The 25,684-nt window shown below is 49.0% G+C and overlaps 1 protein-coding gene across 1 annotated transcript in view; it reads left to right on the top strand.

Annotated features, from left to right (window-relative positions):
• Positions 1-1,488: 1,488 nt before the first annotated feature.
• Positions 1,489-25,684, top strand: part of madd (MAP-kinase activating death domain) — a 241,808-nt gene continuing 217,612 nt past the window's right edge. The window contains 1 exon segment of the mRNA XM_080190554.1: positions 1,489-1,575. The gene's annotated coding sequence lies outside the window, so the exon portion shown is untranslated.

Raw genomic sequence — 25,684 nt, 5'->3', positions numbered from 1 at the left:
GAGGAGAGGGGGGAGGGGGGGAGGGGGGAGAGGGAGAGGGGGGAGGGGGGGAAGAGAGGAGAGGGGAGGGAGAGGGGAGGGGGGAGGGGGGGAAGGAGGAGAGGGGGGGAAGGGGAGGGGGAGGGGGGGAGGGGGGAAGAGAGGAGAGGGGGGAAGGGGAAGGGGAGGGGGAGGTGAGGGGGAGGGGGGGGAAAGGGAGGGGAGGAGGGGGGGAAGGGGGAGGGGGGGAAGGGGGAGGGGGGAGGGGAGGAGGGGGGGAAGGGGGAGGGGGGAAATGGGGGGGGAGGGGAGAGGGGGAGGGGTGGGGAGAAGGGGAGGGGGGGTGGGGAGAAGGGGAGGGGGGAGGGGAGAAGGGGGGAGGGGGGTGGGGAGAAGGGGGGAGGGGGGTGGGGAGAAGGGGGGAGGGGGGTGGGGAGAAGGGGAGGGGGTGGGGGGAAGGGGAGGGGTGGGGGAGGTGAGGGGGGTGGGGGGAGGGGAGAAGGGGAGGGGGTGGGGAGAAGGGGAGGGGGGGAGGGGAGGGGATGTGGGGGGAGGGGAGGGGGGAAGGGGAGGGGGGTAGAGGGGAAGGGGAGGGGGGTAGAGGGGAAGGGGAGGGGAGGGGGTGAGGGGAAGGGGTAGGGGAGGGGGGTAAAGGGGAGGGGGGTGAGGGGGTGGGGAACTGGGGTTGGGGGGAGAGTGGAGGTGGGGGGGGTGAGGAAGGGGGTGATGGGGGAGAGTAGGGGGGGTGAAGGGGGAGGAGGAGGGGGTAGGAGGGAGGGAGGAGGAGGGGGGTAGGAGTGGGTGAATTGGGGAGGAGGAGAGAAGGGGAGTGGAGGAGGGGGAAGAGGAGGGTGGTGAGGAGAAGGGGGGAGGTGCGAAGGGGAGGGGGATGAGGGGAAGGTGATGGATGGGAGACGGGAGCAAGGTGATGGATGGGGTGGGGTAGGGGTGCTGGATGGAGGGGAGGGGGAGGGGTGGTGGCAGAAGGGGAAGGGCGGGGGAGGGAAGGGGAAGGGAGGGAGGAGGGGAAGGGTTGCGGTCTGTGTCTTCTCAACTTGGGATTACAGCCCTGCGTTTGAACATCTCGATTTGCTCTGAGCTTTTTTTATAGAAAGGACTTTTTTGATCTCAGTCGCACTGTATTAGTAACATTGAAGGTGAACAATAGCTGACCTATTTTTGAGACCCTGATTCCTGTAGCATTTGGAGACTGTAAATTGGTTTTTATATTTCTATGACAATTCCCTCCCTGCACCCTCAGTATTAGCAACAACAGCTTTTACTGTCAGCGGATTAACAGCTCTGTCAGCAGACAGTCACATCAAGCAGTGTGTCAATGTTGTGCAAGGTGTAATCTGTCAGGAAATCTCTCCATAGCGCCAGTACAGTCGCACTAAGGGATACCATGAGATACTTCACATTGAGGTGCTGTATAAGTGCAGGTTGTCATTTGATCTTCTGTCTTCTACTCTGGCTCTGGCTCTGATCTTCAGGTCGTCGTTGGCCTCTGGTATAGTACCAGATGATTGGAGGTTAGCGAATGTTGTCCCATTGTTTAAGAAGGGGAACAGAGACTTCCCCGGGAATTATAGACCGGTGAGTCTCACTTCTGTTGTGGGCAAGGTTTTGGAAAAAATTATTAGGGATAGGATTTATAGTTATTTGGAGAGTAATGAGTTGATTGGAGATAGTCAGCATGGTTTTGTGGCGGGTAGGTCGTGCCTTACTAACCTTATTGAGTTTTTTGAGAAAGTGACCAAAGAGGTGGATGGGGGTAAGGCAGTGGACGTGGTGTATATGGATTTTAGTAAGGCGTTTGATAAGGTTCACCATGGTAGGCTTCTGCACAAAATGCAGATGTATGGGATTGGGGGTGATCTAGGGAACTGGATTAGGAATTGGCTAGCGGATAGGAGACAGAGGGTAGTGGTTGACGGTAAATATTCATCATGGAGTTCAGTTACAAGTGGTGTGCCTCAGGGATCTGTGTTGGGGCCACTGCTGTTTGTGATTTTTATTAATGATCTGGATGAGGGTATAGTTGGGTGGATCAGTAAATTTGCTGATGACACCAAAGTCGGAGGTGTGGTAGATAGTGAGGAAGGGTGTCATAGTTTGCAGGAAGACTTAGACAGGTTGCAGAGCTGGGCCGAGAGGTGGCGGATGGAGTTTAATGCAGAGAAATGTGAGGTAATTCACTTTGGTAGGAATAACAGAGGTGTTGAGTATAGGGCTAACGGGAAGACTTTGAATAGTGTGGAGGAGCAGAGGGATCTAGGTGTATGTGTACATAGATCCCTGAAAGTGGGGAATCAAGTAGATAAGGTTGTTAAGAAGGCATACAGTGTCTTGGCGTTTATTGGTAGGGGGATTGAATTTAGGAGTCGTAGCGTTATGTTGCAACTGTACACAACTCTGGTGCGGCCGCACTTGGAGTATTGTGTGCAGTTCTGGTCCCCACATTACAGGAAGGATGTGGAGGCTTTGGAGAGGGTGCAGAGGAGGTTTACCAGGATGTTGCCTGGTATGGAGGGGAGATCCTATGAGGAGAGGCTGAGGGATTTGGGGTTGTTTTCGCTGGAAAGAAGGCGGCTAAGAGGGGATCTTATTGAAACATATAAGATGATTAGAGGTTTAGATAGGGTGGATAGTGATAGCCTTTTTCCTCTGATGGAAAAATCTAGCACGAGGGGGCATGGCTTTAAACTAAGGGGGGGTAGTTATAGGACAGATGTCAGGGGTAGGTTTCTATTACCCAGAGGGTGGTGAGGGATTGGAATGCCCTGCCTGCTGCAGTTGTAAATGCGCCTAGTTTGGGGGCGTTTAAAAGGTCTGTGGACAGGTTTATGGACGAAAAGGGATTGGTTTAGGTTAGTGGGTCATCGTTGTTGTTTTTTTTTTAACTGGTCGGCGCAACATCGTGGGCCGAAGGGCCTGTTCTGCACTGTAATGTTCTATGTACTATCTGTTTAATTTTAGAATGCAACTTTTGATTTCAGATTGCGTGCAAAATGATGGTGGGAATCAGGTATCAGTGAGGATGAAGCGGTGAGCAGTGTTAATGAGGGTGAACTATAATGCATTTTTGACTCGCATCCAAGGATTGTATTGTTAGTATATCCTTTGGAGGTGGACAGGGGACTTGATGAAAATTCTTGAAAGTTGACCCAGAGTGCCATTGACCCTCCATGGTCCATTGCCCCCTCTCCTCTCTTCTGCCCACTTTCCATATTTTGTCGAATTATCCCACCCTCCTTTTCTACAGGTTAGGGAGGGAGAGTGCGACACAAGGCTGCAGTCTGAAAATGGAAGGGTTTGAAGCTATGCAGATATCTGGTCTTTGACCATTTGAGCCTGCCTTCTGGGTATATAGGAAGGATTGGATTAATAACCAGGATTTAATAAGGATTCTGGGCATGGTTTTGGGGTACAGTGCTCTCATGATTCCCAGCATGGATGTTTTTTCAACATGTCAGTGAGCTATGGACTTGAGCTACTCTTGTTAGCTGGAATTAATCTGAATGATAATCTTCGAGTATTTGAGAACTGTGATCATGTATATCTGGCAGCAGCCTTCAATGCTTTGGTTCAGGTTTAGGGTGAAGGGCTTAAGAGTATTTATCATGAGGCTGGTGAATGTTATGACCTAAGAAAATTACAGCACGGGTACAGGCCCTTTGGTCCTCCAAGCCTGCACCGACCATGCTGCTCGATTGATCTAAAACTCCCTACCTTTCTGAGGCCATATCCTTCCATTCCCATCCTATTCATGTATTTGGTCAGACGCCCCTTAAAAGTCACTATCATATCTGCTTCCACTACCTCCCCCGGCAGTGAGTTCCAGGAACCCACCACCTCTGTGTTTAAAAAAAAACTTGCCTCGTACATCTCCTTTAAATCTTGCACCTTAAACCTGGGAAAAAGCCTCTGAAAATCCACTCGATCAATACCCCTCAACATCTTATACACTATCAGGTCACCGCTCATCCTTCGTCTCTCTAAGGAGAAAAGACCAAGTTCTCTCAACCTATCCTCATAAGGCATGCCACCCAATCCAGGCAACATCCTTGTAAATCTCCTCTGCACCCTTTCTATGGCTTCCACATCCTTCCTGTAATGGGGCGACCAGAACTGAACACAAGTGGGGTCTGACCAGGGCCTTATGTAGCTGCAGCATTATCTCCTGACTCCTAAGCTGAATTCCTCGATTGATGAAGGCCAGTACACCATACGCCTTCTTAACCACATCCTCTACCCGTGAAGCTGATTTGAGCGTCCTATGAACCCGGACTTCAAGATCCTTCTGATCTTCCACACTGCCGAGAGTCTTACCCTTAATATTATATTCCGTCATCCTATTTGACCTGCCAAAATGAATCACCACGCACTTATCTGGGTTGAAGTCCATCTGCCACTTCTCTGCCCAATCTTGCATCCTATCTATGTCTCGTTGCAACTTCTGACATCCCTCCAAACTATCCACAACATCTCCAACGTTTGTGTCATCGACAAACTTACCAACCCATCCCTCCACTTCCTCATCCAGGTCACTTATAAAAATCACAAACAGCAAGGGTCCCAGAACAGATCCCTGGGGCACTCCACTGGTGACCGACCTCATGCAGAAAAAGACCTATCTACAACCACTCTTTGCCTTCTATGGGCAAGCCAGTTGTGGATCCACAAAGCAATGTCCCCTTGGATCCCATGCACCCTCACTTTCTCAATAAGCCTTGCATGGGGGACCTTATCGTACGCCCTTATCACGATCTGCTCTTCACAAAGCCGTGCTGACTATTTTTGATCATACTCTACCTCTCCAAATGTTCATAAATCCTGTATCTCATGATTTTCTTCATCAATTTACCAACCACTGAGGTTAGGCTCACTGGTCGATAATTTCCTGGGCTATCTCTTCTTTCTTGAATAAAGGAATCCCATCTGCAATCCTCCAGAACCTCTCCCGTCTCCATTGGTGACGCAAAGATCATCGCCAGAGGCTCTACAATCTCTTCCTTCACCTCCCACAGTAACCTGGGGTGTATCCCATCTGGTCCCAGCGACTTATCTAACTTGATGCTTTTCAAAAGCTCCACAAAATCCTCTTTCTTAATGTCAACATACTGAAGCTTTTCAGTCCACTGCAAGTCTTCACTACAACCACCAAGATCCTTTTCCACTGTGAATACTGACGTAAAGTATTCATTGAGTACCTCTGCTATTTCTACTGGTTCTATACAAACTTTCCCACCGTCACATTTGATAGGTCCTATTCCTTCACCAGGTTAAAGTCCATCAGGTTTATTTGGTAGCAAAAGCTTTTGCAGTGGGCCCCCTTTGTCAGGTGAGTGGGAATTCTATTCACAAACAGGGGATATAAAGACACACATTCAATTTACAGAATAATGGTTGGAATGTGAGTCTTTACAGGTAATTAAATCTTGAAGGTACAGACGATGTGAGTGGAGAGAGCATTAAGCACAGATTAAGCACATTAAGCACGACCTGTATTGTCTCCAGACAGGACAGTTGGAGAAGTTTTGCAAGCCCAAATAGTGGGGGTTACAGATAGTGTGACATAAACACAGGATCCCGGTTGAGGCCATCCTTGTGTGTGAAACTTGGCTATCAGTTTCTGCTCAGCGACTCTGCATTGTCGTGTGTCATGAAGGCTGCCTTGGAGAATGCTTACCCGAAGATCAGAGGCCGAATGCCCGTGACCACTGAAGTGTTCCCTAACAGGAAGAGAACACTCTTGCCTGGTGATTGTCGAGTGGTGTTCATTCATCTGTTGTCGTAGCGCATGCACGGTTTCCCCAATGTACCATGCCTCGAGACATTCTTTCCTGCAGTGTATCAGCCAGACAATGTTGGCCGAGTTGGAAGAGTATGTACTGTCTACCTGGTGTTCACATGTGAGATGATGGCTTCCGTGTCGATGATCTGGTATGTATTGCAGTGGTTGCTGTGGTGTCAGAGCCACACACCGGAGCCTTCAACATGTCATTGATGAAGATGAACATCACGCCAAGGACATTCCCACACCCCCACTTCTTGCCTTCAAACAACTGTACAACTTCAAACAGACCATTGTCGGTAGCAAACTACCTAGCCTTCAGGAGAACAGTGACCACGACACCACACAACCCTGCCACAGCAATCTCTGCAAGATGTGCCGGATTATTGACACGGATGTCCTCATCTCACTTGAGAACACCATCCACCAGGTACACAGTATATGCTGTTGCAACTTGGCCAGTGTTATACAAAGAACAACACAGCACAGGAAACAGGCCCTTCGGCCCAACGAACCCGCGCCACCCATTTTAACATTCAGTGAGTGCCTCATTCTAATCCTTCTACCTACGACTTTTGTCTACGCCTCTTGCACTCCACAATAAAGGTGTGCAAATTTAGAGAATTACATGTGCGCCAGATTAAGGAAGGTCTAATTTAGTGACAATTTGTTAACACCAATCAGCCTAAAAGCAAGTTTTTGGGGTGTGGGAGGAAACCGGAGCATCCGGAGAAAACCCACTCAAGCGTGGGGAGAATGTGCAAACTCCCACAGACACCGACCCAAGTCGGAGATCTGACCCAGGTCTATTTTTCTGCACAGCAGACAGTGATAGTCACTGAGCTGTCGTGTTGCCTGTCAGTTGGTCCAGTTGAAGCGTACACTAACGACGTGAAGCACTAGGCAACTCTCGAAGCAACATCCAAGAGCAGCCCTTGCACAACCCACCGCGTGTATGCCCTTCGTTGGCCAACAAGGTGGATCGAATCACCAATGGATGTAAACAAAAAGACATCAATAAACATACACAGCTTATACGGACATTCACGGAAGATCCCCAGAAGCTCAAACGTAAGACAGGTGAACCATAAAATATGTTGGACAGCCCATAGGAATCTCTTGATTCCCAGGAACGTCCTGAGGCTCTTGATCCTTAAGTAGAACATTCTTTTGTATCCCTCCATCTCTAGTCTGCTCATGTGCCTATCTAGGTAAGCCTTAAACAACTCTAGCATGCCTGCCTCCATCACCCTACTTGGCAATGCATTCCAGACTCCCACAACCCTCTGTGTGAAAAACCTCTCTCTAACATCCGAATTATACCTTGCCCCCCTCACCCTAAGCCCATGGCCCCTCGTGATTTTTGTATCCAACCTGGGAAAAAGCTTCCCACTGTTCACTCTATATATAGCCTTCATAATTTTATACACGCCTATTAAATTTCCCCTCATTCTCTGTCTTTCCAGGGAGAACAGCCCCAATTTACCCAATCTCTCCTCACAGTAAGCCCTTCCGTACCAGGCAGCATCCTGGTAAACCTCCTCTGCACTCTCTCCAGGGCCTCCACATCCTTCCGGTAGTAAGGCGACCAGAACTGGACGCAGTACTCCAAATGCGGTCTAACCAACGTTCTATACAACTGCAACATTAGACTGCAGCTTTTATACTCTATACCCCTTCTTATAAAGGCAAGCATACCATATGCCGCCTTCGCCACCTTCTCCACCTGCGCTGCCACCTTCAAGGAGTTGTGAACTTGCACATCTATGTCCCTCTGTGTTTCTATACTCTCAATAGTTCTACCATTTATTGTATAACTCCCCCCTACATTATTTCTTCCAAAATGCAGCACCTCGCATTTATCTGGATTAAATTCCGTCTGCCATTTCTCTGCCTAAATTACCAGCCTATCTATATCCTGCTGTATTGCCTGACACTGCTCATCACTGTCAGCAAGTCCAGCCACCTTCGTGTCATCTGCAAACTTGCTGATTAGACTAGTTACTCCCTCTTCCAAATCATTTATATATATTACAAATAGCAGAGGCCCCAGTACTGAGCCCTGCGGCACACCACTAGTCACAGACCTCCAGCTAGAAAAGGACCCTTCCACTGCTACCCTCTGTCTCCTGTTACCAAGCCAGTTCTCAATCCATCTAGCCACCTGTCCTTGTATCCCATGAGCCTTAACCTTTTTCACCAACCTGCCATGAGGGACTTTGTCAAACGCCTTACTGAAATCCATATAGACGACATCCATGGCTCGTCCTTTGTCAACCGTTTTTGTCACCATTTTTGTTTTATCTACTTGATACGTGCAGGAAAGGATGACCCGAGGCATGGTACATTAGGGAGACCATGCAGACGCTACGACAACGGATGAATGAACACCACTCGACAATTGCCAGGCAAGAGTGTTCTCTTCCTGTTGGGGAACACTTCAGCGGTCACAGGCATTCGGCCTCTGATCTTCGGGTAAGCGTTCTCCAAAGCGGCCTTCACAACATGACAGTGCAGAGTCGCTGAGCAGAGACTGACAGCCAAGTTCCGCACACATGAAGACGGCCTCAATCGGGATCTTGGGTTCATGTCACACTATCTGTAATCCCCATGACTTGCCTAGGCTTGCAAAATCTCACTAATTGTACTGTCTGGAGACAATACACATCTCTTTAACCTGTGCTTAATGCTATCTCCACTCACATTGTCTGTACCTTTAAGACTTGATTGCTTGTAAAGACTTGCATTCCAATCATTATTTTGTGAATTGAGTTTGTCTTTATATGCCCTGTTTGTGAGTAGAAGTCCCACTCACCTGACAAAGGGGCAGCACTCCGAAAGCTAGTCGCTTTTGCTACCAAATAAACCTGTTGGACGTTAACCTGGTGTTGTGAGACTTTGTACTGTGTTTACCCCAGCCCAACGCTGGCATCTCCACATCAGCATCTATTGCCCATCTCCAGTTGCCCAGGAGCAGTTGACAGTCAACCACATTGCTGTGGCTGTGGAGTTGCCTGTAGGCCAGACCAGGTAAGAGTGGCAGATTTCCTTCTCTGAAAGACGTTAATAAACCAGATGGGTTTTTTTGACGATGATTTCGTGGTCATAAGCAGATTTTGATTTTTTTTATTGAATTCAGATATCACTATCTGCCGTGATGGGGTTTAAACCCAGCTGTCCAGAACGTTAGCTGATTTTCTGGATTGATAGTCTAATGATACCACGAGGCCATTGTCTCCCCATTAAGAAGGTGATGGCCAGATGCCCTCTTGAACCGCTGCAGTCTCTGAGATGTAGGTACACTCACAATGCTGTTAGGGAGGAAGTTCCAGGATTTTGAGCCAATGATAGTGATGGAATAGTGATACATTTCCAAGTCAGGATGGTGAGTGACTTGGAGGGGAATCTTCAGAGGGTGATGTTCCCAGGCATCTGCTGCTGCATTTGGGACTAACATAGGAACAAGTTGTCAGGCCAGCTGATGCGCCACACTGTGTGTGCGCACAAGGCTGCAAACTGATCATGCAGGCTTAATCTTTATCATGAATCTGTGTCAAAAAGAAATATGGCACTTATATGGATATATTTACACCCTCAGTCATTGAGGTAAGACAGCAGAGGGTCGGTGCTGAGGGAGCGCTGCATCGTCAGGGGACAGTACTGAGGGAGTGTTGGACTGTCAGGGGGTCAGTACTGAGAGAGCTTGTGCCGTCAGGGGGTCATTACTGAGGGAGTGCTGGGGGAGCGCTCCACCATTGGAGGGGGGAGGTGAATGCTGGAGGAGTGCTGCGCCATCGGGGAGGTGAGTGCTGAGGGAGCGCTGCGTCGCTGAGGCCTTGGAGGGGGGGGAGCGGTGCGAGTACTGGTGATGCACCATGCAGTCGGGGTGGGGGGAGTACTGGGAGAATTGTGCGCCATCGGGACGGGGGGGACATTCCACCGTTGGGGGCGGTGTGAGCATTGGGGGGGAGCGCTGCGCTGTCGGGGGCAGGGCGAACACTGGGGGAGCACTGCGCCATTGTGGAGGGGGGCAAGCACTAGGGGAGTGCTGTGCCGTTGCGGGTGAGAGTGCTGGGGAGCACAGTGCCATCAGGGTGGAGAGGTGGTGGCGAGTGTGGTGCTGTCGGGGGGAGGGGAGCACGCTGGGGAGCACTGCGCCCTCGGGAGGGAGGGGGAGGAGTGCTGGGAGAGTGCTGCACCATCGGGGAAGGGAGAGCACTGCGCTGTCGGGGGGCGGGCAAACGCTGGGAGAGCACTGTGCTATCGGGGAGCGGGGTGCCGGGACTCATCGGGGGTGGGTAGAGTGCTGGGGGAACACTGCGTCATCGGGGGGAGAGTGCTGGGGGAACGCTGCATCATCGGGGGGAGGGTGCTGGGGGAGCGCTGCGCCATCAGCGGGGAGGGTGCTGGGGGAGTGCTGCGCCATCAGCGGGGAGGGTGCTGGGGGAGCGCTGCGCCATTGGGGAAGGGAGAGTGCTGCATGGGCGGGGGGAGAGCACTGGGGGAGCGCTGCACAACTGGGCAGAGAGTATTCGATGAGCGCTGCGCCGTCGCGGGGAGGACGAATGCTGGGGAGCTCTGCACCATTGTGGGGGGCGAAAGCTGGGGGAATGCTGCTCCAACGGGGGAGGCAAGTGCAGGGGGATTGCTACGCCATCGGCGGGGGCAAACGCTGGGTGAGCGCTGCACCATCGAGGGTGCGAACACTGGAGGATCGCTGTGCCATAGCGGGGTGAACCCTGGTGGAGTGCTGCGCCATTGGGGAGGAGGTGCAAATACTGGAGGAATGCTGCACCACGGGTCGGGTGGGGTGGGGGTGGGGGGGGGGGTCGAATGCTGGGGGAGTGCTGTGCCATGGGGAGGATGAACGCTGGAGGAGCACTGCAACATCGGCGGGGGGGGGGGGGGCGAACACTGGGGGAATGCTGCGCCTTTGGGGAGGTGGGGTGAACTCTGGGGGAGTGCTGTGCCATGGGGAGTGCGAATGCTAGGGGAGCACTGTACCATCGCAGGCGAGGGGGATCAAATACTGGAGAAGTGCTGCGCCATTGGGGAGGTGAATGCTGGGGAAACACTGTGCATTTGGGAGGGGTGAGTGCTGTGGGGGCACTGCGCCGCTGGGATAGTGGGGGTGTGTGAGTATTGGTGGCATACTAAGCTGTCGGGGGCGGGGTGAGCACTGGGGGAGTACGTTATGCTATTGGTGGGGAGAGCAAACACTGGGAGAGCACTGCACTGTCAGGGGAGGGCAAGCGCTGGGGGAGTGCTGCACCATCGGTGGGGAGAGTGCTGGGGAGCATGGTGCCATCGGTGGGGGCGTGGCGCTGGCGGGGTGTGGAGTGCTGGGAGAGTGCTGCGTCGCCGTGAAGGGGAGCGCATAGTGTTGTTGGCGGGCGAATGCTGGGGGAACGCTGTGTCATCGGGGGGAGGAGTGCTGGGAGAGCACTGTCATGGGCGGGGGGGGGGAGGGGGGGGGCGGTGAATGCTGGAGAAGCATTCCGCATTCGAGGGGGAGAGCGTTGGGGAAGCGCTGTGCTGTTGGGTGGTGGAGGGGAGAGTGCTGGGGGAGCATTGTGCTGTTGGGGAGGGGTGAGTGCTGTGTCGTTTTGGGGTGGGGGGGGGAGAGTGCTGTGTCACTGCATGGAGTGTGTTGGGTGAGCGCAGTGCCACCAGGAGTTAGAGGGTGTGAACGCTGGGGGAGTGCTGCATCATCGGAGGGTGGCGTGGGGAGCAAACGCTAGGGGAGCGCTGCACCATGGGTTGAAAACTGGGAGAGCATGGTGCCATCGGGGAGGAGGGGGGTGCACTGTGCCATCGGGGAGGTCTCCTCATGTGCCAGGAGGGCCCTGGGAAAGAGGCAGTTGTAGGGGTGGGAAGCAGGCAACACTCTGCACTTTTGTGATGTCTTTTGAATGGATTGGAAAGATCCCATGGTACTTGAAAGTTGTGTAGACTTTTTGTTGATGTCTCTGTCTGTACCTGTCCTTAAACAAAGATGTCTTCCTGTGTGAGGTCATTATCACATTTCTCTCTGTTAGATTTTGTAATATCTCTGCCGCCAATGAAAATGGCAGTGAAGCATTCTGGGACATGAGGCAGCTGTCACTGCCATTGTAAACATTGGTGATTCCTGTTTACTTGCAGAGCACTGCAGCCTGAACAAGCCACAGTTCACAGACTTTGTATTGAAGCATTGATGGTCCATACTTTTGTATCATGTTGGAAGATCAAGTTTAGGCTGCTTTAAATGGAGCTGTGAAAAGATTGCTTTCCTGTAAATTTACTGTCATTCTTTGAGGTGCAGGGGTGGGGGAAATTACAAAATCTAAAGTAGAGGGTACATGTGCAGGTAAATGTTGAGGATATTCCACTAATTAAAGGAGTAGGGGGCATGAGAGAGGTTAGTAGCATTTCTACAAATAAGGTCCAGGTAAAGGCTGGTATAAAGACACTTTACCTGAATGTTCCGAATGCTTCATGCAAAGTGAATGAGCTGATGGCGCAAATCAGCACAAATGGATATGATCTAGTGACCATTATGGAAACGTGGTTGCAGGGTGACAGGCACTGGGAACTGAATATCCAGGGGTATCGGGCGTTTAGGAAGGATAGACAGGAGGAAAAAGGAGGTGGGGTAGCTCTGTTAATAAAGGATAAGATCAGAGTGGTAGTAAGAGAAGATATAGGCTCCAAAGAGCAAAACGTGGAATCATTGTGGGTGGAGATAAGGAATAGTAAGGGGAGAAAGACACTGGTGGGTGTGGTCTATAGGCCCCCAAATAATAACTTTGAGGTGGGGCGGGCTATAAACAAACAAATAATTGATGCGTGCAGAAACGGAACGCGATAATTATGGGGGATTTTAATCTGCATATTGAGTGGATGACCCAAGTCGGACGTGGTGGGCTTGAGAAAGAGTTCTTGGAATGCTGTCGGGATAGTTTCCTTGAACAGTATGTGACAGAACCTACGAGGGAGTGAGCTATCTTAGATCTGGTACTGTGTAACGAGGCAGGTAGAATTAGGGATCTTCTAGTGAGGGATCCTCTTGGGACGAGTGATCATAGTATGGTTGAATTTCTGATGCAGATAGAGAATAAGAAAGTAGGGTCCTGAATCTGTGTCCTCTGTTTGAACAGAGGGGAGTATGATAAGATGAGAGTGGAATTGGCGAATGTAGATTGGGGGCGCAGATTGGTTGGTAGGACGGCTGAGGAACAGTGGAGGATTTTTAAGGAGATCTTTTTAGGTACTCAGCAGAAATATATTCCGATGGTAAAGAAGGACTGTAGGAGAAGGGATAACCAGCCGTGGTTATCGAAGGAAATAAAGGAGAGTATTAAATTAAAAACTGATGTGTTCAGAGTGGCTAAAAATAGTGGGCGATTAGAAGATTGGGAAAGATTTAAAAAACAACAAAGAATGACTAAGAAGGCGATAAAGAAAGGAAAGATAAGAGTATGAAGCTAAACTAGCTCTAAATATAAAAAATGATAGTAAAAGTTTTTACAAATATATGAAGAGGAGGAGACTGGCTAGAGTGAATGTTGGACCCTTGGAGGATGAGAGGGGGGATTTAGCAGTGGGTGATGAGGAAATGACTGAGGCTTTAAATAAGTTTCTTGTGTTGCTCTTCACGGAGGAGGACACAACTAGCTTGCCAAATATTAAAGATAGAAGGATGGTAGGAGATGAGGTCCTTAATGCAATTACCATCACTAGAGAGGTAGTGCTTGATAGACTAACGGGACCGAAGGTAGACAAGTCCCTGGGACCGGATGGAATACATCCCAGGGTTCTGAAAGAAATGGCAGAGGTGACAGTGGATGCCTTAGTAATTACATAGAATCATAGAACCCTACAGCGCAGAAAGAGGCCCTTCGGCCCATTGAGTCTGCACCGAACACAATCCTACCCAGGCCCTATCTCCATATCCCTACATATTATGCCCACTAATCCCTCTAACCTACACATCCCAGGACACTAAGGGGCAATTTCTTAGCATGGCCAATCAACCCAACCCGCACATCTTTGGACTGTGGGAGGAAACCGGAGTACCTGGAGGAAACCCATGCAGACACGAGGAGAATGTGCAAACTCCACACAGACAGGGACCTGAGCTGGGAATCGAACTCAGGACCCTGGAGCTGTGAAGCAGCAGTGCTAACCACTGTGCTACTGTGCCACTCCAATTATTTATCAAAATTCGCTGGACTCTGGCAGAGTGCCGGAAGATTGGAAAACGGCTAATATTATGCCGCTGTATAAAAAAGGTAGCACACAAAAGGCAGGGAATTATAGGCTGGTTGGTTTAACGTCCATAGTTGGAAAAATGCTGGAATCCGTCGTCAAAGAAGAAATAGCAAGGCACCTAGAAAAGAACGGTTTGAACAAGCAGACACAGCACGGATTCGTGAAGGGGAAGTCGAGTTTAACAAATTTATTGGATTTCTGTGAGGATGTGACTAGTGCGGTAGACAGAGGAGAACCGTTGGATGTGGTGTTTTTAGATTTCCAAAAGGCGTTTGATAAGGTGCCTCACAAAAGGTTGCTGCAAAAGGTTAGGGTGCACGGAGTTGGGGGTAAGGTGTTAGTGTGGATAGAGGATTAGTTGTCTAATAGAAAGCAGAGAGTTGGTATCAATGGGTGCTATTCTGGTTAGCAGTTGGTGACTAGTGGAGTGCCGCAGGGATCGGTGCTGGGGCCTCAACTGTTTACCATTTACATAGATGATCTGGAGGAGGGGGCTGAGTGTAGGGTGACAAAATTTGCTGATGACACGAAGAGAGTGGAAAAGCATATTGCGTGGAAGGCGCGGAAGTCTGCAGAGAGATCTGGGTAGGCTGAGTGAGTGGGCGAGGACTTGGCAGATGGAGTATAATGTGAGCAAATGTGAGGTTATCCACTTTGGTAGAAATAATAGTAGGAGGGATTATTATTTAAAAGGCGAAAAGCTGCAGCATGCTACTGTGCGGAGGGACCTGGGGGTCCTTGTGCACGAATTGCAAAAACCCAGTCTGCAGGTGCAGCAGGTGATCAAGAAGGTGAATGGAATGTTGGCCTTTATAGCGAGGGGGATAGAATATAAAAGCAGGGAGGTCTTGCTGTAACTGTACAGGGCACTGGTGAGGCCGCAACTGGAGTACTGTGTGCAGTTTTGGTCACCACATTTGTGGAAGGATATATTGGCCTTGGAGGGAGTGCAGAGAAGGTTCACCAGGCTGATAACAGAGATGAGGGGTTAGCCTAAGAGGAGAGATTGAATAGACTGGGTCTGTACTCGTTGGAGTTTAGAAGGCTGAGGAGGGATCTTATAGAGACATGTAAGATAATGAAGGGGATAGATAGGGTAGAGGTAGAGAGAATCCTCCCGCTTAGAAACGATAGCAGAACTAGAGGGCACAGCCTCAAAATAAGTGGGGGAGGGGATGCAGTTTAGATCAGAGTTGAGGAGGAACTTCTTCACTCAAAGGGTGGTGAGTCTCTGGAATTCTCTGCTCATTGAAGTGGTGGAGGCTACCTCGCTGAATATATTTAAGTCATGGGTAGATAGGTTTCTGATAGACAGGGGAATTAAGGGTTATGGGGAGAAAGCGGGAAAGTGGAACTGATCCGCTTCAGATCAGCCATGATCTTGTTGAATGGCGGGGCAGGCTCGAAGGGCTAGATGGCCTACTCCTGCTCCTATTTCTTATGTTCTTATGTTCTTGTAGGTGCTGACTTATTAAAAATGTCTGCAGAACTCCAGATGTCGGAGCTGGACTTGATCTGGTGGACACACTGCAGTTACATTAGGAATAGCGTTTTGGGAGAAGTCAGATTATTGATGTCTGTTTCCTTCCTGAATGCAGAACAGCTGAGAGAGTGCATCATCAGACCTGTTAACAAGAGACACCAGCACAGGGCTGATTAAATTTGATTGATCTTCTGCAGAAGATCTAAAGTCTTTTTGTACTATTCACAGGCACTGGGCAACAGCTCCATCAGAGAGCATATCTCCATAGGAGAGCATGACCCTTAGTCCTTCCTTCCTGCCCTCCCTGACTACCACAAGAGTGTGTGTGTGTATGTGTGTGTGTGTGTGTGTGTGGTCGACCAGAGGGTGGGGAATCACAGCCAAAACACCATCACTGACTAATGTGCAAAGAGTTCAGCCTGGCATCTTGTTCAGTCAAGCCAAAGGTGAGATATTGCACAGATCCCCAATGCTCAGAGCAAGGGGAGTGTCAGTGACTGTGCAGTGCTCATGAGGGGAGTGTCAGCAACTGCGCAGTGCTCAGTGAGGGGAGTGTCAGGGACTGCGCAGTGCAGAGTGAGGGGAGTGTCAGCGACTGCGCAGTGCTCGGTGAGGGGAGTGTCAGCGACTGCGCAGTGCTCGGTGAGGGGAGTGTCAGCGACTGCGCAGTGCAGAGTGAGGGGAGTGTCAGCGACTGCGCAGTGCAGAGTGAGGGGAGTGTCAGCGACTGCGCAGTGCAGAGTGAGGGGAGTGTCAGCGACTGCGCAGTGCTCGGTGAGGGGAGTGTCAGCGACTGCGCAGTGCTCGGTGAGGGGAGTGTCAGCGACTGCGCAGTGCAGAGTGAGGGGAGTGTCAGCGACTGCGCAGTGCTCGGTGAGGGGAGTGTCAGCGACTGCGCAGTGCTCGGTGAGGGGAGTGTCAGGGACTGCGCAGTGCAGAGTGAGGGGAGTGTCAGCGACTGCGCAGTGCAGAGTGAGGGGAGTGCCAGCGACTGCGCAGTGCTCGGTGAGGGGAGTGTCAGCGACTGCGCAGTGCAGAGTGAGGGGAGTGTCAGGGACTGCGCAGTGCAGAGTGAGGGGAGTGTCAGCGACTGCGCAGTGCAGAGTGAGGGGAGTGTCAGCGACTGCGCAGTGCAGAGTGAGGGGAGTGCCAGCGACTGGGCAGTGCTCGGTGAGGGGAGTGTCAGGGACTGCGCAGTGCTCGGTGAGGGGAGTGTCAGCGACTGCGCAGTGCTTGGTGAGGGGAGTGTCAGGGACTGCGCAGTGCAGAGTGAGGGGAGTGTCAGCGACTGCAGCGCAGAGTGAGGGGAGTGTCAGCGACTGCGCAGTGCTTGGTGAGGGGAGTGTCAGCGACTGCGCAGTGCAGAGTGAGGGGAGTGTCAGCGACTGCAGTGCAGAGTGAGGGGAGTGTCAGGGACTGCGCAGTGCAGAGTGAGGGGAGTGTCAGCGACTGCAGCGCAGAGTGAGGGGAGTGCCAGCGACTGCACAGTACTCAGTGAGGGGAGTTACAGAACAAAGAGATCTAGGGGTACATGTTCATACCTTCTTGAAAGTGGAGTCACAGGTGGACAGAGTGGTGAAGAAGGCATTCAGCATGCTTGGTTTCATTGGTCTGAATAATGAATGCAGGAGTTGAAGTTGTATAAGACATTGTTAAGACTGCACTTGTGTGCAGTTCTGGTCACCCTATTAAAGAAAGGATATTATTAAACTAGAAAGAATGCAGAAAAGATTTACTAGGATGCTACTGGGGCTTGATGATTTTAGCTATAACAAGAGGCTGGATAGACTGGGACTTCTTTCTCTGGAGCGTAGGAGGCTGAAGTGATCCTTATATAGAGATCTAAAAAGTAATGAGGGGCACAGATTAGCTAGATAGTCAATATCCTTTCCCAAAGGTAGGGGAGTCTAAAATTAGAGGGCAGAGATTAAAGAGGGGAGAGATTCAAAAGTGTCCAGAGGGGCAATTTTTTCACACAGGGTGGTGAGTGTCTGGAACAGATACAATTTTGTGTTTTAAAAAGCATTTAGAAAGTTACATGGGTAAAGAGATGAGAGAGATATGGACCAAATGCGGGCAATTGGGATTAGCTTTGCGGTTTTAAAAAAAAGGGTGGCATGGACAAGGTGGGCCAAAGGGTCTGTTTCCATGCTGTAAACCTCTGACTTCATGACTGCGTGGCGCTTTGTGAAGAAGTGTCAGTTAACTGCGAGGTACACGGCGAGGGGGCACCGGCAGCTGCGAGGCGCGTGGCCAGGGATGTGGTGGCCGTCCGGGTAGGGGGTGTCAGTTGCTGCGCAGCGCTCAGCGAGGGGGTGGGGGCTGCCAGGCCCTACGTAGTGCTCAGCAAGGGGGGTGAGGCAGTTGGAGTGATTTTGTAGGATTGGGCTGTTTAAGGTTTGAAGTATTGTATTCATCGAGACTGTCCTACAATCTTATTAAAATTGTTTTCAGGCTTGTTTTGATGCCGGTTTGTTGATGGGTTTCTCAATTGTTGGACATGGTAATCAGTTGTATTGGGCAAGTGTCTGAGCGGCTGATGTAAGGCCTCAGCATGAATACTGCAGTGTTGTGGAAATAATGAATTGATTGCAGCAGTCAGAAATTTTCCCAATCAGTGACATTGTCCTCTCAGCAGAGCAGATCTCAAGCCTGCCATGTTTTGAGTTTTAGTGGAGCTCAGTTATTTGCGTGAATCATTGTAGTTTGAACTTCTTCTCCTGTTTTCCTCTATTCATCTTATTCACTGGCTTGTTCGAAAGCTGTTCCTCATTATCCTGACTAACGTTGTGCCTGTATTGCTCATGTTTTGTTCCTGATTCTGTCTGCATTGCTGTTGACCTTGCAGCTGCTTTGCTATGTATTGGTTTGCACCTCTCTGCATTTTTACATTGTTGTTTGTGTGAAATACTAATCCTCCTCTCTTCAGATATTTTCAGGTTGCACTAACTCTGACACCTATCGATGTAGGTAGAAAATGATGACCCTCTGTTATTCCAAAACTGCCTGAGTAACACTGTTCTGCTGCTGACTAGGATGTCACCCTCATTCTGTGCTTAAATTATCTACTTCCAATGTGACAAGGCATTATTATAGACTGCGATACAAACGGATCTCTGGATCACTTGACTCGACGCATTTCGAACGCTAGCTGCAGGGTAGTTTGCTCTCCAGTAAAATTAAGGTCGCATTTGAATCAAGGTGTTTGGAGAGGGTTTATGTATGAATTAACAATGACAGTGAGTAAGAGGCTGTGATCTTTCCAATGGATTGTTTTGTACGTGTGAAATAACAGCTACCGGGAAGAGAGTTACTGGCTGGAATCTGATCGGGAGCTTCAGGTGAATTATAAATAGCATCTGCAGGCTGGGATTACTGCTGGCTGTGCCTGCGTCTTGCTGCTAATATGGTGATGAGTGACTGCGTTTCTACGTCTTTACTAATTTGTTGATGGGTTTCTGCATGGAGAGGGATTGTCATTGATGGGTAACATTTTTCTTTAGTGTTACCTCAGTTTAATACCAGCTGCTGAAGTCAACTCTCCCAGCCATGGTTTTCCATAGAATCCCCACAGTGCAGAAGGATGCTGTTCAGCCCATTGAGTTTGCACTGACTCTCAAAGATCATCTTATCCCCGGCCCAACCCCTACATCTTTGGACACGAAGGAGCAATTTTCCTTTGGCCATTACCCTTAGTGCCATCGTCATGATTTCACACACAAGGTGGGTGTTTGGTCTGCCGCTTGTGTTTAAAATCCTGCTGTGCAATGCACCAGTTTGTATCTGGATTCAGCACTTTGAGTTCAGCTGTGGATGATAGATGAACTTGAAATTAGGTTGATTTGCCCTTTCCCGATTGATCTGGGAAAATAAGTTGGAATTTGTGGAGGGTGAATAGCATGTAAAGCATTTCCTTCTCCATTGTGATCTGGGGCTGGTATAAATTGTGGGTTTTGCCCTTGAATGCAGCTTACAGGGTGGAGCAGCATACTCACTTGTTATTGACTATGGTTGCTATGGGAAATCAGGGCACCACCACCTCACTTTCTCGAGTCCTCCGCCACCTCACTTTCTCGAGTCCTCTGCCTTCCCTCTTCACTCCCCAACAAGCCATCCTGAGCTGTGTAGCCCTAAGCTGTTTTGCTAGTCACAGCAATGCTGAGTACGGTGCATCAAGGCACTCTTAGGACTGGCCAGACCAGGTTCCTTCCATGACGTGGCAACTGCAAATGCATTACTGAACAAAGTATCTTGTTTGATAAACACTATGTCATTTGTCACAGGCCCAGATTGTCACTGGCTACGCTTCTTCCTCAGTCCTGGCCTTCTGGCGATGCAGCGCTCCCCCATCAGTCCTGGCCCTCAGACAGTGCCACGCTCCCTCCCTCAGTCTGGACCCTCTGGCGGTGCAGCGCTTCCCCCTCAGACCGGACCCTCTGGCAGTTTCGCGCTCCCCCTCAGTCCAGGCCCTCGGGCGATGCCACACTACCCCCTCAGTCTGGACTCACTAGTGGTGCCGCGCTCCCCCCTCAGTCCCGGCCCTTTGGCAGTGCCGTGCTCCCCCCTCAGCCCCGGCCCTCTGGCGGTGCTGTGCTCCCCTGGTGCTGGACGTGGGGAGCGATCTTTGCCCATGGGCTAGTTGAGAGTTTGCAGTCTGCTTTCTGAAATGTCCTTCAAGAGTTCCATGTGGTGTGGGTGCGAATAAATGATAGCTCCGGTGTGATGCTGTGAATTGCTGGCTTAGCAATGTTGAACAGTGTGGAATAGTGTTGGCTGTAATGCTGGGAGTGATCAGAGAGATCTAAGCTCAGGCGAGCTCGAGGAGTGCTGTCGGATTCGGCAATGTGGAATCTTCACGCTGATTATTAACAAGCATTAATATTTAATAGTTCCTGTGCTATCCAAATCAATTATTAAATGGCTTTCAATAATTGAAAGTGTGCTGAGGTGGGCTGAACCAAGTACTGTTATCTCAGTGATGATAATGAAGAACTAATGTGTTTAGCTTTACTAAAGTAATCTGTCACTGAAGGCAAATGTGGTGACATGATGTGGAATGAGATCTGAAGATTGGCCAGGATCATTAGCACTGACTCAGTGTGGAGTATTTAACAGAATGGGCAGTGGCTCGGGCTGGGTGCGTACCATATACGGGGAGTTGCTCAGACTGGGTGTGTACTGTACGGGGAGTGGCGAGGGCTGGTTGTGTACCGTACATAACCTCCCTACTTTTACATACAATTCCCCTCACAAATAGCAATATTAGAACATAGAACAGTACTGCACAGTACAGGTCCTTCGGCCCTCAATGTTGTGCTGAGCTATGCCTAAACCCAAGATTAAACTATCCCACTCCCTATCATTCTGGTGTGCTCTATGTGCCCATCCAGTAACCGCTTGAAAGTTCCTAAAGTGTCCGACTCCACTGTCACAGCAGGCAGTGTATTCCACGCTCCAACCACTCTCTGAGTGAAGAATCTACCTCGGACATCGCTCCTATATCTCCCACCATGCACCTTATAGTTATGCCCCCTAGTAACAGCTACATCCACCTGAGGACTTCCACTCTATCTATCCCCCTCATCATCTTATAAAGCCCTATTAAGTTGCCTCTTCTCCACTCTAAAGAGAAAGGCCCCAGCTCCCTCAACCTTTCTTCATAAGACCTATCCTCCAAACCAGGCAGCACCCTGGTAAATCTCCTCTGCACTCTCTCCAATGCTTCCACATCCTTCTTTTAATGAGGTGACCAGAACTGAACACAATATTCCAAATGTGGTTTCACCAACGTCCGATATATTCTATATGTATTCCTAACTACTTGCTGTTCTGTATACTTGTCTTTTGCAATTCTTACACTCGGACACCCAGATCCCTCTGCACCTCAGCTCTGCAATCTCTCACCATTTAGATAATAAGGCTCATTATTTGCCCTACCAAAGTGTACAATTTCACATTTTCCCATATTAGACTCCATTTGCCAGATTTTTGCCCACTCACTTAACTTATCTATTTCTTTTTGTAGCTTCCTTACATCCTCCTTACAACTTATTTTCTTCCTTATCTTTGTGTGTTGCAATGAAAGTTTGTGTATAGACTTCCTGCTGCCTTAATTTTGTTTCTTCATTTGTGTGTGTCATCTTTCCTGAAATATGGCTGTCATTCGATCTGGCCCTCTGTGTGTCCTCTGCTGGCTGCATCTGTGGAAAGAGAAACAGTTAATGTTTTGAGTCCAGTATTCTTCTTTCAAACATTTCTAAAGAAGAGTCATATTTGACTTGAAATGGTAACTTCATTAAGGTTGGTTTATTTATCATCTCCAAATGCACTGCAGGAACTCTCCAAGGTTCGCAGGCATCATCTCCCCCAAACCCACGACCACCACCATCTAGAAAGACAAGAGTAGCAGATACCTGGGAACACCACCACCTGGAGGTTCTCTGCCAAATGACTCACCATCCTGATGTAGAAATATATCACCATTCCTTCACTGTCACTGGGTCAAAATACTGGAACTCCCTCCCTAACAGCACTGTGGGTACACCTACACCTCAGGCACTGCAGTGATTCAAGAAGGCAGCTCACCTCCACTTTTTCTAGGGCAATGAAAGATGGGCAATAAATGCTGGACTGGCCAGTGACACCCACATCCCATGAACAAATCAATAATTTTTAAAGTTTAAAAAGGCAGGAATTTGGAGTAAATTTGTACAGCAGTTGATAATGTTCCAGCTGGAGTAATATGGTTTATTGAGGGGAGAAGGTTCAAAAGAGTCTTCCTCAAACCAGTAGCAGGGGACAGGGAGTGCAATGAAAGATGGGAAAAGCATCAGGGTGGCATAATGGTTAGCACTGCTGCCTCAAAGTGCCAGAGACCAGGGACTGGCCTCAGGTCACGATCTGTGTGGAGTTTGTACATTCCCCTCGTGTCTGCATGGGTTTTCTCCCTCAATCCAAAGATGTGCAGGTTAGGTTGATTGGCCATGGCTAAATTGTCCCTCGTTACTGGATTAGAACAGTAAATATGTGGGGTTATGGGAATAGGGCCTGGGTATGAGGCTGACTGGCCTCCTCCTGCACTGTAGGGAATCTGTGATTCTACGAAGCAGAGAGTTGAGGAGAAATTTGATGGAAAATTAGAGAGGCTGTTTTCCCCAGCAGAGAGGTTTCAGTAATTTTGCAAAAGAGCCAGAGGGAACAAGGGAATGTTTTTTATGCAGAGTTGCTCTGATTGGGAATGCACCAGCGGAAAGGGCGTTGCAAGCAAATTCAGTAACAATCAAAATTGAAATGGGTATATCTTTCAAATGGAAAAGAATTGAAGGCCCCTGTGGAAGAGCAGGCAAGTGTATTGAGCACAGCAGGGGCTGAAAGGCAGCTTCAATCCAGTTTGATTCTATGATGGCTGGTGTTAAAGGAGGGGCATATTAGTGATGATGTGGAAGCTGATTCAGTATTTAATTGTCTGTCATCTGTGATAGATAATAAAATGTTCCTTCCCCACTCCATCCAAAGGCTTGTTGTTACTAGGCCTCTGTTTTAGCCAATGTTGATGCACTATAAATAACACCAGCAGATTGCTATCTACACATAGCAGATTGGGTTCCGTCACCATAGTAACCCAGTCGGATTACAGACACGTCATGTAGTGTTTGTATAAGTTCAGTCTTGTACCTGGTGTCGGAATACTGCACAGTAGTGGATTGGACTGCGCATCTCGCTCCACTGCCTGGTATGTTAGTCTCCTAACAACAGCCCAGTAAGTTATTGCTCTGTGATTAGGAATTCCTTATCCAGCATTGAAACAGGCTTTCAGCAAACCCGATCAGCAGCAGTTGAGCTGTATTAACCTTTTAAATTGGGCCTCAACTCATTAACTGATATCTGGGATGATGGGTCAGTGGGTGGACTTTGGGACTAACTGCTATCTGAGTCCATATAGATATTTTCTTTATGGTTGATGGTGCAACTTGCACTCCATGAAGTGTAGAATCTAAATATTGAGAGATTGGAGTGTGTTTTGTATGAATTATAAAACATGCGCTGTACAGTGGTGACATTCTCACTATTCATGACTTTCAGAGAGTAATGAAATTAGTCCTTCATGGGAAGTGGGCATCACTGGCTAGGACAGCATTTCTTGCCAATACTTAATTACCCTTGAGAAGCTGCCTTTTTGAACTGCTGCAGTCCATGTGGTGTAGGTACACCCACAGTGCTGTTAAGGAGGGAGTTCCAGGATTTTGACTCAGTGACAGTGAAGGAATGGTGATATATTTCCAAGTCAGGATGGTGAGTGGCTTAGTGGGGAACCTCCAGGTGGTGGTGCTCCCAGCCATTTGCAGGTCTTGTCTTTCCATGTTTGGTGCAGTTGTGGGTTTTGAAAGTCTACTTATGGAAGCTTGGTGAGTTCCTGCAGTGCATTTTGTAGATGGTACACAGGCTGTTATTGTTTACAGGTGGTTGAGGGATTGAATGTTGTAGGTGGTATGAGTGAATACATCGAACATCATATCTTCTTGGGTTAGGAGACAGTATAGTTAAGCAAAGGAATTGATGTGACAGGTTAATGCTATGTATTTGGATGTCTGACCTAACTCTTGGTCTGTATGATTTGTGTAGGTGCTGTCCATGGTCTCTTTTCTGCACTCTGAGCTTTGTGTTGGAAGTGACATTTTGTTATTTGCCGCAACTGCTGATCAGAGATTCGGTTGGATAATGTAATAGTTACTGCTCTAGATCTGGACTAATAATCTGATCAAATGAGTTCAAATTACACAATGACAAGTTGTGAATTTGTGTTCAATTAAAGTTGTGTGAAATGAGTAACAGTAGTGGTGCAAAAACAGAAAATGCTGGAATGTCTGATAGCATCTGTGGAGAGAGAATAGAGCCAATGTTCCGAATCTAGATAATCCTTCATCAGAGCTTCATCAGAACAGTAATGGTGATCAGGAAGCCATCCAATTGTCGAACCTAAACTTGAAACTTATCTACTTTGAGTAACATAGCAATGTGGTTGACTCTGAACTACCTTTTGAAATCATTACAAAATGTTACAAGAATGAAATTGGGCAGACCACCTGTGGGATTATCCTAAGCATTGGATTTGGACAAGACACATGACCTGACAAAGTCCCTCTCAATAACACGTGTATGTAAAGTGACAATGCATGGTTTCACGGCATATTTGGTGAATAATACTTTCAGCCATAGTGTCAAACATCACCATCTCCATCCCAGGTTATGTGCTGACTCATCAGTGGGCAGACCCACCAGCACTTAGAAGTATCATAGAATACCTACAGTGCAGAAAGAGGTCATTCGACCTATTGAGCCTGCACTGACAACAATCCTACCCAGGCTGCCTTCACAATAAGCCTATGTATTTACCCTGCTAATCACCTTGGCACTAAGGGGCAACTTAGCATGACTAAACGTTGGTTAGACTGCATTTGGAGTACTGCGTCCAGTTCTGGTCGCCTTACTACCGGAAGGACGTGGAGACCCTGGAGAGAGTGCAGAGGAGGTTATCAGGATGCTGCCTGGTATGGAAGGACTGAACTATGAGGAGAGATTGGGCAAATTGGGGCTGTTTTCCTTAGAAAGACGGAGAATGAGGGGAGATCTAATAGAGGTGTATAAAATTATGAAGGGTATAGATAGAGTGAACAGAGGTAAACTTTTTCCTAGGTTGGATACGAAAATTACAAGGGGCCACAGGCTTAGGGTGAGAGGGGCAAGGTATAATTCGGACGTAAGAGGGAAGTTTTTCACACACAGGGTTGTGGGGGTCTGGAATGCACTGCCAAGTAGGGTGGTGGAGGCAGGCAAGCTAGAGTTGTTTAAGGTTTACTTAGATAGGCACATGAGCGGACTAGAGATGGAGGGATACAAAAGATTGTTCTAAATAAGGATCAAGAGCCTTAGGACGTTCCTGGGAATCAATTGATTCCTATGGACCGTCCATATGGCTCACTTGTCTTATGTCTGAGCTCCTGGGGATTCCGTGACTGTCTATATAAGTTGTGCATGTTGAATGATGTCTTTTTTTTAATCCACAGGTGATTCAGTCCGCCTTGTCCAACAAGGGGCATACACGCGGTGGGTCGTGCGAGGGCTGCTCTTGGATGTTGCTTCAAGAGTTGCCTCGTGCTTCACGTCCTTAGTGT

This window comes from Carcharhinus amblyrhynchos, chromosome 6 (assembly GCF_965287045.1).
Source record: "Carcharhinus amblyrhynchos chromosome 6, sCarAmb.v2.hapA, whole genome shotgun sequence".
Taxonomy (NCBI): Eukaryota; Metazoa; Chordata; class Chondrichthyes; order Carcharhiniformes; family Carcharhinidae; genus Carcharhinus; species Carcharhinus amblyrhynchos.
Note: the sequence above shows the minus strand (reverse complement) of the source record. Positions and strands in the feature narration are given on the sequence as shown.